The sequence below is a fragment of the Eulemur rufifrons genome, chromosome 30, assembly GCF_041146395.1.
Source record: "Eulemur rufifrons isolate Redbay chromosome 30, OSU_ERuf_1, whole genome shotgun sequence".
NCBI classification, from domain to species: domain Eukaryota; kingdom Metazoa; phylum Chordata; class Mammalia; order Primates; family Lemuridae; genus Eulemur; species Eulemur rufifrons.
The window spans coordinates 61,032,122-61,044,451 of record NC_091012.1 but is presented as its reverse complement, the minus strand read 5'-3'; the positions used below and the strand labels follow the sequence as shown (position 1 = coordinate 61,044,451).

At 35.1% G+C, this 12,330-nt stretch overlaps 1 protein-coding gene across 2 annotated transcripts in view; it reads right to left on the bottom strand.

Moving 5' to 3' along the window:
• The window catches only part of ACSL4 (acyl-CoA synthetase long chain family member 4), a 78,413-nt gene that overhangs the window by 45,678 nt on the left and 20,405 nt on the right, over window positions 1–12,330 (bottom strand). The gene's annotated exons all lie outside the window — the stretch shown is intronic.

Sequence of the window (12,330 nt, the reverse complement as noted above, 5' to 3'; positions counted from 1 at the left end):
GGTAGTTCTACTTCATAATATGCTGAAATAAAAAAGAGAGGGAGAGAGAGAGAGAAAAGTAACTGAGCCAGGCTCTAAGAGACAGTAGTCGAAACTCTATGGGAACCATTAAGAACTCTATGTTCTTACTGGTTTTATTTGTATCTGTGACTTCCCCCCACTGTTAGGACCAGAGCCAAGCTCAGAGACAGAGACAATGTCTGACCACAGCAAACTAGTCTATCTACCAAGACAGGCATCCCCACCCCCCAATGCCTGGAGGCATCTATTTTCCCATCAAAACCAAAAATGAATAATTTCCTTTATACAATGCAAGGTTCTTTCCAAATACAAATACAACACTGGTCTAAAGTAGATACCTAAAGATATTTTCATCTTCCCTCAATTTATAAACAGATCATTTTTGTGATGTTTTACAAGATATGTACACCAAAAAGGTTTAAGGGTCAGTTAACGGTTGAAGGTTGACATATTTTGGAAAATGCAGGAGAAAACTAGTTACTACCTGAATACTCAGAAAAGCAAAATAAAACCCTTCGGTAATTTGATATTGCTTACTTACATTTCAACTCAGCGGGGGCATATGATTCTGAAGAACTGAGGTTTTATTCCATCCAGCAGTATTCACTACTATTTGCATATGATCATGTTACAAAAAAAACCCTTCAAGTTTTTTTTTTTTAATCTAGACACCCCAACGGAAGTCATAAAAACAAACATCCACATAACTGTAATCACCACACTAAGTAGCTGGTGTTAACTCAGACAGTTAATTTTCTCCATTGGTACCATTAGAAGGATGAAGGAAAAAATGAATACTCATATCTATCACTAACTGAGGTTAGTTACTAATAGTATTTTGCTTTGTTTGATAGAATTATTAATACTTTCAACTTCAAGTTAATATCCACAATCTACTTTGGGGGGGGGGACGGTTACTGGATATAGTATCTATATGTCCAAACACAAATGGTTTAAACTACATCTAAACAGAAGTCATGCTATTTAATATTTTCTTAATTCTCTCCCAGAAGGCTAACATTCACTATTAACATGAAGGGGGGACTGCATATACATATTAAAATAAGATCCAGAGAGCTCACAAGGAGAATTTTGGGGAAGAGAAACTTCATAGTTCCATATACAAATGTATATATTTCCCCCACAGATACTTCTGATAACTAAAAAATGACAAAAACCACCCTTCTATAAAATCGTCTATAGATAGGGGGAAGATGCAGGAGAGAGGAATGGGGAAAATATAAAACTACCCACTAATTTGCTTAATTTGGAAAATAGCTCCATAAATAAATATTTGCAAAGGATAGTCAACACTTGACACTTGGACTAGAGAGGATAACTGAGTATCAGAGAATTCTCCCAGCTGGATGATAGTCCCAGCTTCAACCTTCTATTCATTTCCAGTCTTATAGCCCCAAATCAGCTGGGCAGGAGAAGCAATTCTCAGTGGTTCTTTAATGTAAAAGAAAGATAGAATTTACCTCAATGCCTATAACCTTGAAGGCCATTTCTTTCATCATAAAAAATGATAATAGCTACCCAGCAGAGAAAAGAAAATCAAATTACATTTTCTAATCTAGCCTAATCGAGTTTTACTACACAACAACAACAAAAAAAAACTGATCCTGCACCCTCCTCTCTCCTAACATCCCCACTACAAAATTGCACCCTCCTTTTAAAGTCATTCTATTAATATAAATTGAAGAAATAATTTAATATAAAAACTAAGCAGATTGCCACAAATGATCAGGAATAGGGATGATCTAGCTAAAATTATAATGAAAACTGTAGTCAAACTTTTTACTTTCACAGATAAGCATTTTGTAATATAACGAAGTTAGAAAGTCCTAGCTTAGTAAATTTTTAACAGATTAAAGCATATAATATGGTTTGTTTCTGCCTAACAATAACCTGGTGGCATAAACAAAAGAGATAATACAGCATCAAGGATTTATCATCTTACAAACAGAGAGGAAGGCAGCACTGAGAAAGCCTGACTCACCAAATGCCAAGGAGCAAGACAATGTGCATGCAGCCAATAGGAGAGGAAAAAGAGATACCAAAAAAAGTAAAAAGTGATACAAATACAAGGCAATCTTGTTCAACTTCAGATAACCCTCACATTTTGAGACAGACTTAACCATAAACCATTAACGTGTTTGGCTTTGGCCCTCTCTACAAATAAGTTAGTCTGTTAACCAATATTTTGAAAACATTTTTCCACAAGTAAAGTCAATACTAAACTTGTGATAACATCTGTTGGAAATGTTTCAAGCATGATGAATCGTTCTCCTGTACTTAATGTCTCAAAAAGCAATCTTAATAAGTTTAAAATAGAATGTTTCAGAAAATAGTGGAAAATATTAAGTACTTATTGTTCAAATCTAAAAGTAAATTCTGGTAAGTCCTTTTCAAAACAATTCCCTAAGCAATGGTCTTTTACAGGTTTTATTTTAGATAAATATACATAAATCATATATTGGCAAGTAGTAATAGATGAAAACTGTCATGTAAGAATATAGTTCAAAGCTTAGAAAAATTGATAACAAGAAATAATACAGGGCTGGGCATGGTGGCTCACACCTGTAATCCTAGCACTCTGGCAGGCAGAGGTGGGAGGATCGCTTGAGGTCAGGAGTTCGAGACCAACCTGAACAAGAGTGAGACACCCTCTCTACCAAACACAGAAAAAAATTAGCCAGGTGTGGTGGCACATGCCTGTAGTCCCAGCCACTCGGGAGGCTGAGGCAGGAATATCGCCTAAGCCCAGGAGTTTGAGGTTGCAATGAGCTATGATCATGCCAGTGCACTATACCCAGGGCAAGAGAGCAAGACTCTTGTCTCAAAAAAAAAAAGAAAAGAAAAGAAAAGAAAAAGAAAAAGAAATAATCATATATACTGTCCAAAACAGTGTGCATGATTCCATTATACATATGTACATATATTTCAGTGTTACATATTCATAGAAAAACTAGCAAGATGTGTACCAAATATTAACACTAGTTATTGCTGGGTGGTAGGATTGCAGGCAAATTTTATATGTTTTAATATTTTTATATATTTTTGTTTTCTTTGTGCTGATTTAGTATCTTCCAAAATGTCATAAAAATGTATATTTAAAATTGATTTTAGTCGCCCTCTTAGCGCAGTCGGCAGCACGTCAGTCTCATAAAATTGATTTTAAAAATCATAAAGGAATAAGAAAACGACTCATTTAAAACAGGACTACATTCTAGCTGGAGACCTGGAAAATAAAAAAAATAATAATAAAAAAATAAAAAAACAGGACTACAAAATTGTCATAAGCGTGTCAAACTACTGGAAGGTGCTATTCAGACTTTAAGCTGTGGCAGAATCTTTTCTTTTTCCCTTAAGTATGTATGTAAAAGTAAATGGTCCAGGAGGCTTAAATGCTCATAGGATTGTGGGTCACTTGATTTGTAAATATTAAAACATATTAAAGAACTATTATAACTTACATACAACTACCCCAAATCTATTTTATATAAAAAATATGGAAATAATTCAAGACTGTCACAGATTAAAATGTTGCTTCATGAAAAAGTTAGACAACATTTTTAAAAGGTGTTTTTAAAATATTCAAATATTACAAAACATATTAAATAAAGTGAAAGTGTCTTTTTCTTCAATCACCTAGAAATATTAATAACAGCTTTTAAGTTTGGTGGGTAACATTGAAGTCTTTTTTCTAAGCATATTCTAATACATACATATACACAGAATTTTTAAACAAAAATTGAATCATATCTATCCAGGTTTGTAACTTGCTTTAAAAAAAAAACTCTTACATTTCTTTCCATGCCAGAACACATAGATCTACTTATTTTTTAATTTATATTTTGATAGATTTAGGGGTACAACTGGTTTTTGGTTACATGATACCTACTTCTTAATAGTTCTCCATATCACAATTAAGTCTAACCAATATTCTCTGCTGGTAGACATTTTGGATTGTTCTAACTTCTTATCATTAGAAATACAGCAAGGAACATCCTTATCAAATAGTTACGCTGGTGCTTCTAGAGGATATATATCTAACAGAACTGCTAAGACAAAAAAGGTTATGATCATTTTATATTTTTTATCTATTAAAAATTGCCCTCCAGGCCTAGAAGCAGTGATACCCCAATAACAGTGAGCATATCCAGTACCCAGATATTGGGTTTTCCAAATACCATTCTCCAATAAAAGGAACCAGAGCTCTTTGGAGTAGTTGATTCCAGGGCCAGGGAAGGAAAAATGCAATTTAAGCTAGTATCTTCTAGTGCCAGAAAATAAAGTGCTTAATAAAAAAAAAAAAATAGGGACATGTCCAAAGGAAACAAGTGCCAACCCAAAAGAGCTCCCAATGGTCAAAGCTGGTACAATCTGGGCAACAAATAATGACAGTACTAGATTATATCCCAAAGAATAAAATAATATCCACGAGTCCATACTAATACAAATAAATGATTGAATAAATAAATGAGGGAGAAGAGACAAATCTTCCTTTTAGAAAAATTTTTATAATATTGGTAAATATAGAAGGAATAAAGGAAATAGAAAAATGTCATTAGAACATGACAGAAAGAATTACTACAGGCAAAATCCATCAGTGAATGCAAATACTGGTGAGCAAAAGTTAAAGCTGGATATTGCATGGTCTCAAAGTCTCTCCCCTAAATATGTATTAATAAAATATACTGTATTAATATTTCTTCATCACAAAGGGAAAAATAGTAACATTACTGTGGAGAAACACAGTTGACACCACCTTAGCCAGGTGATCAAAGTTACCATTTCTGGTAATAAGGTATTAATACATATGGACATCGTGTAAGCCCTAGCAATGATGGACTGAGAAGAACACAACATCACTTCTTGTGGTATTCTTGACCAAATTGCATAATCTCAATTGATTCAGAAAAAAAGTCAGATAAACCCAAATTAGCGACATTCTACAAAGTAACTGACCAGTACTCTTCAAAATTGTCAAGGTCAGGAAAGAAAGACTGAGGAACTGTCATGGATTAGAGGAGACTAAGAAGACAGAACTCAATGCAATATGGGATCCTGGATTGGATACTGGAAAAGAAAAAGGACGTTTGTCGAAACACTGGTGAAATTCAAACAAAGTCGTAGTTTAGTTAATAGAATATTGTGCCAACATTAATCTCTTCTTTTTGATAATTATAATATGATGATATAAGACATTAACATTAGAGGAAGTTGGGTAAAAGGACCATGGAAATGGCATACTATTTTTGCAACTCTTTTTAAAATTTATTTCAGGAAAAAAAGTAAAAATGCCCTCTAAAAAAGAATATTTCATTTCACATCCCGACTAGCAGTATATTAATACGCCCTTTCCCCCCATCCCCTCCAACATTGGATTCAACTGTTTGATAGATGCCAAAAACACAATTTTAACTTGATATTTTTCATTATTAGCCAGTGAACATATGAAACTATTTCACTATATCTGAATTTTTTTTTTCCTGGAGACAGGATCTCACTCTGCCGGGGCTAGAGTGCAGTAGCATCATCATAACTCACTGCAGCCTTGAACTCCCGGGCTCAACCGATCCTCCTGCCTCAGCTTCCCAAGTACTGCGACTACAGGTGCACACACCACCATCCCCAGCATTGGTTTTTTGTTTTTTTTTTTTTGTAGAGACAGGGTCTCGCACTCCTACCCTCAAGTGATTCTCTCGCCTTGGCCTCCCAAAGTACTAGGATTACAGATGTAACCCACAGCCTATATCTGCATTTCTTATATAAATAACTTGTTTGAGTCCTTTGCCCATTTTTCATCATATTCATTTTTTTCTTATATTCATAAGAGCCCTTTGTAGACTAAGGAAATAAGCCCCTTGTCTGATATATTGCTAATATTTTTTCCCGGTATAGTTTTCTCTTCATTCTGGGTGCTTCTTTTGGACAAATATTGTTTTTTAAATTTTAAGTAGTAAAATGTATCTCCTCTGTGGCTTCTGCGTCATTTTCCCACTTCAAAATTATAAAACTATCTCCTCAAGTTTCCTAAAAGTGTGATGACCAGGTCAAAGATAGATCTTCTTGGGGTGTGTATAGAAAGGTGGGGATGGAAGGGGAGGCTCTTGATATACTACAAAATTCCAGAAATGGAAAGGCTGTACCTATTTATACTTCCATCAGCACTGAATAATTTGCTACAAAATAATTTTATTAATAGACAAAAATATCTACCTTACCTGTACTCTACCCCCCCAAAAAAAACAGGTTTAAAAACCATGTGATATTCACATTCTCTGACATTTTCTTGCTTCAGAGATTTTATTAATACCCTTCTTTCACCTCAGAATTTTGCTCAAAAGCCACCTTTTCTGGGTATACCTTCACTAATATCTCAAACTACCATTCCTGGCCTTCTTTGAACTCCTGTACCTCTTTTCCAATAGCTCTTAACTTTTAGTATATTACCTTGTATTATTTAGGAATTTCTCTTAATTACCTAAACTGTAAGCTCACTTCAGGGTAAGGGCTGTGTCTTATCTCTGTATTCCACTGTGGCTTGTAAATAACATTCATTCCAACAAATATTTGATAAGAGAAACTAATAATCATCAACGATTACAGCTGGTTTAAGCTGTTATTTTTTCCCAAGCAATTAATATCAGCCTTGTCTTCATTTGCTTTTAACTATGTTTAAGCTAGAATTTTTTTTTTTAGGTTATAACCTTCAACAGATATTTTTGGGAAAGCATTTATGACAAAAAGCTACGATTATATTTTAGCATGATGATACTCTATTGTGGCCAAACAAAATCCTTGGTTCTACTCATAACCCACAAATTATTATTTTCTGTCTCAGAAGAACATACAAATTGCATGTCCATGACAACACTATTTCTTTGCACAGTTAAATCTACAGTCTTCTGATAAATTTTCACTTTATCAGTTTCGAAACAATGCTTATTTATACTAGACCCATTGTCTTCATCTAAGATCAGAGTCTAGTTTGAATGCCAAGAGTAATACTTAAACCCTAGCTAATAATTGTTATCACCCATTTTGTAACATAACTTCTCCACTATAATTAGTATGGAGCTATACATATAGATCAAGTGCCTAACCCACGATGTGGAATACCAGACTTCACCAGGGACAGGAAGATAAACTGCATGCACACAAACTCCACTCCTTACTTACAAAGTCATGGACTTTCAGAGCCAAAGTGAGTTTTAAAATGAGGACAGTGAACTAGTCTCTAAAAAAGAAACTCCTCTTATGGATGAACCTGGAGGACATTACGCTAAGTGACAGAAGCCAGACACAGAAGGGCAAATATGACATGATACCATTTATAGGGGGAATCTAAAATAGTCAAACTCATAGAAGCAGAGAGTAGAATGGTGGTTACCAGGGGCTGGGGAGAAGGAGAAACACGACAGTGTTAGTCAAAGGGTACGAAGTTTCAGTTATGCAAGATTAATAAGTCCTAAAGATCTACTGTATAGCACAGTGCCTATATTAATAATACTGTATTACATATTTAAAAATTAGCTAGGGGGATAAATCTTATGCTGTGTTCTCATCACACAAATAATATAAGTAAGAGGGTGGGAGGAAACTTTTGGAGGTGATGGATGGGTTATGGCATAGATTGTGGTGATGGTTTCATGGGAGTGTACTTACCTTTAAACTCTTCAAGTTGTAAACATTAAACCCGTACAGCTTTTTGTGTGCCAATTGTCCCTCAATAAAGTGGTTTTAAAAAATAAAGGACAGGATATTATTATCTATTTTTGGCGAGAATGGTTTTCAAAGTCAACTTTTTAATTATATAGCTGTAATTGTTCTCTAGGGAAAAATGAATATAAATTCAGGTGTGCAGCAAAGAGACTGTCAAATGAATCCATCCATTTCTCTTTGGGAAGTCTCTGCAGTGTATATTTCTTAGGACAGTTTTGCTTCAGGGTGCTTTTCTTGTTCTGCTAACAGTGACAGAAAGCAGGGTAAAGGAGACAGGGAACTAAGCAGTGGGATGCCTACGAAAATGAGAAATGGAAGATGCTCGAAGACAAATTTTGCCTGGTTTGGCATTTTGTCTGGGTGATTTATTCTGCCCATTTGCTTCCTTTCCCTGATGCTTTGTTACAATCTCCAGTTTCTGAGCCACACTTCTTCTCAGCTTTCAAATTCAGTTTAAATACCTACCTTTTGGGAAATTGCTGCTATTTAATTTTTTAAATCACTAATCTACCCCTCCCTCACATTTAATGACAAATAGAAGGCCGGGCGCGGTGGCTCACGCCTGTAATCCTAGCACTCTGGGAGGCCGAGGCGGGTGGATCGCTCAAGGTCAGCAGTTCAAGACCAGCCTGAGCAAGAGCGAGACCCCCGTCTCTACTAAAAATAGAAAGAAATTATATGGACAACTAAAATATATATAGAAAAAATTAGCCGGGCATGGTGGCGCGTGCCTGTAGTCCCAGCTACTTGGGAGGCTGAGGCAGTAGGATCGCTTGAGCCCAGGAGTTTGAGGTTGCTGTGAGCTAGGCTGATGCCATGGCACTCACTCTAGCCCGGGCAACAAAGTGAAGACTCTGTCTCAAAAAAAAAAAAAAAATGACAAATAGAAGCTATTAACACTGGAGGTATTTGCAATATCTGGTCCAACAAAAGATTTTAAAAAGGAAAGTGAGGGGAGGGATAGAACATTCCATTTACTTTTTAATAAAAATTTTAAAATCTTGAATTTTGAATAGGGGTATACTCTAGCTTAAAATAACTTACTATAAAACTAATAAATTGTGGAGTGAAATACTTAGTTGAAACTAAAATTTACTCAAGTACTCTTTACCTACCTCACAAGATTGTTATAAGAATTAAATGAAAAAAAAGTTGAACATAATAAAAACTGTAAATAATTTTAAAAAGAAAGAAACAGATTCCCCTATGACTAATAAGCTAAAATGGGGTCTGCTTTCTAAAACATTAGGAAAGCATCCTATGTGCTTCCCTGTAAAGTAAAATTAAGAATTTCTTTATAATCAGTTTGGATTATAGTTTTAAGAGACCAGATAAAAGATGAATGTGAGAATATAAGAAAACAACAAAAAGAAGTACACTATTGCTATCCTTTCAGTTACCTAGGATTAAATTAACAACAGTACCAACAGGGAAAATATTTTCTCTTTATAAGCTCTCAATATACCAACTACATTTACATAAGAATTTTTTAAAGTCATAAACATCAATAGATCATACTTTTGAGATCATACGGCTTGATGATTGTGAAACAACCACCAGGGAAAAAACTTTCAATAGAGGAAAATTACTCGCACACTGGTAATTCTTGAGCCAGGATCAGGAATCTAATGATACTGATTTTTAAGTATTTTGTACAAACACATTACATAATAGCAAGCACTGAATTCACCAAATCTCTCCCTTCCAAGTCTATTCATGAAATGTGTTGATACATGGATGAATCTGAATTTCCAAGGTTTTCATGAAAATACTAGAGACCTTTTCTGCATTAGCCAGAGTGCAAAAAATAAATAAGATAAAATACTGGAGACCTGAACAATACTTGAAGTAAGTGTTTGTTACCATAAGTGAATTTGACCAGAAAGTACTCCTGTGTAATAATCAAGACTTTCCATAAAAATCTGTGCAATTTTTACCAGAAGTTATGTTTTGTTTCTAAAAACCACAAAAACATGAGTCTTTACATGTACAGAAATGCCTAACATAATAAGCCATAAGCACACGTGGAGTAATAATTTTAGGAGAAAAAATTAGCACTTTCTCCTATATTAAATTTGAGACTGATAGACTATTTGAGAAAGGCAAAATATATTTTTAGAAACATAGACTCTTAGAGCTAAAATATGGCCCATTTTGATGATTCTGAAAGTATCATCTGGAATTACCAGTTCCTTGCAGAGGAAGCTATTTATAATATTGTATCCCTACTTTCATTTCTGTCATGAATAATTTTTATTTACTAAAACAGACAGCAATGCACTACGGTTCTATCAAAATTAGTGGCAACTAAGAATAAAGAAATTACTCAGTGCTGCCAAAGGTATACAAAAACGCACTTTAGGCTAGGCACAGTGGCTCACACCTGTAATCCAAGCACTTTGGGAGGCCAAGGCAGGAGGATCGCTTGAGGCCAGGAGTTGGAAATCAGCCTAGGTAACACAGCAAGACCCTGTCTCCACAAAAAATTTCTTTTTTAAAAGTCAGCAAGGTGTGGTGGCACATGCCTGTAGTCCAAGCTACTCAGGAGGCTGAGGAAGGAGGATGGCCTGAGCCCAGGAGTTGGAGGTTACAGAGAGCTATGATCATACCACTGCACTCCAGCCTGGGCTACCCTGTCTAAAAACAAACAAACAAGCAAAGGCACTTTATATACTGTTGACATAAGTAGAAATTAATACATGCTTAATAAAAATAACTTGGCAATACGTGTCAAGAGGCCATAAGTCATACCTCGTGCTGGTAATTTCACTTTCTACTTCTAGGAATAGCCTAAAGGAAACAATCAGATGTATACAAAATACAGAAGACAGTCATCATTGTGGTATAGATAACAGAAAAATTAGGAACAACTTCAAATGCCCAATAAGAGATTGGTAAATTAGTGATGTATCCATATGATCAAATACTATGCAGCTATCAAATGCAGCATTTCCAAAGAATATTTAAGGATATGAGAAAATGTTCAAGATGTATCAAGTGAAACTGGTATAAGATGAAAGTTAAAACACAACATCAACTTCTTCAAATTTATCTAGGCTACAAACCAAAATGTTAATCTCTGGGTTGTAGAATTATAGGTGATGTTCAGTTTTATCCTTATTATTTTTCCTACATTTTCTAAAACTTCTACAGTGAATATATTACTTTGTCATTTAATAAAAAAGTAGAAAATATAGCACCAGCCTTTCAATTAATTCTAGTGTGTGTCTGTGTAGGTATTAAATGACAATGAATATGGTCCAAAAGGTGTTTGGTCCTATCCAAGTGGCAAAGTAATATTCTAAAAGGAGCCAAAAGATGGCTTTAACTGTATTAAGGAAAGGAGATTGGACACTTCTGTTTTTAAACTAGACTCAGAGTAAAACAAACTCTTCTTTTGCTCATATAACATAATCTATGATGCTAAATAAAACGAGGTTTCTTTTTTCTTACTATAAGTACAACGTTAACTGTTTTCTAAAGCTAAGCATCCTTGCAGTCTCCTATGTCAAAATGTGACTAACAAAAATTGACTACTACAGACTGAGTATTCCTAATCTGAAAATCCAAAATCTGAACTGCTCCAAAATCTGGAACTTTTTGAGCACCAACATGATGTGCAAAGGAAATTCTCAGTGGAGCATTTCAGATTTTCAGATTAGGAATGCTCAATCACTAAGTATTAATGCAAATACTCCAAAATCTGAAAAAATCCGAAATCCGAACCACTCCTGGTCCTAAGCATTTTGGATAAGGGATACTCAACCTATATACTAGGAAGCAAATAGACATTATCAAAAAGTCAGACAATCATGAGGGGTTCTGTACAGATGAAGGTAGAAATAATTTCTTTAAAACCAAGAGTTCCACTTCCTTATCCTAGTAAAACAAACAAGAACTCAAATGACAGATGGTATCTACATAAGATTTAATAGGTACCACATCATACTTGTACTCTTCTTCCCCATAATGAAAATGTTTTTCAGTAGACAAGAATCAGTCCCCTACGGGGGAATGAGACCTGCCCTAGCAGAATGTAAGGCAAGCAAAAGGCGCCAAGTGGGTATCATTCCTTTAATGTCTAGGATTAGTAGACCCAGACTGCTGCTTTCCACACAGGTGATCAGAAGGCCTGTGAAGGGAGGGGATTTCAGAAGTGAGCTTTCCATCAGTACCCTCTTGTTTATAACCTGGTCTCTGGGACCAAATACTCAAACTTCAAAGGATATCATCTTACCTGAGACCGTCTGGCCTCAGACATTCCAAACAACTGTGCTATCACATTACAAATGTGTACTAGCTGACTTCCAGAAGAAGTAGGAGGCAGAAAAGGCTGAATCATTCTTTCCCTCACTCAAAGTTTTCATTTCAAAATGTTTCAGGCAATGGTTAAGCGTCATTAAGTAATTTCACTTCCTGTAAGGCCCACACATCTACAAATGTGTCCTGCAATAACCTCGACAGGGCCTAGCAGCATAGAGTTCACAATACTAAAAATTATAAAAAGAACACAGCTGCTACACATATAACTCCACTACAATATACAATAATATATTTACTCAAAAATTAGTGTTT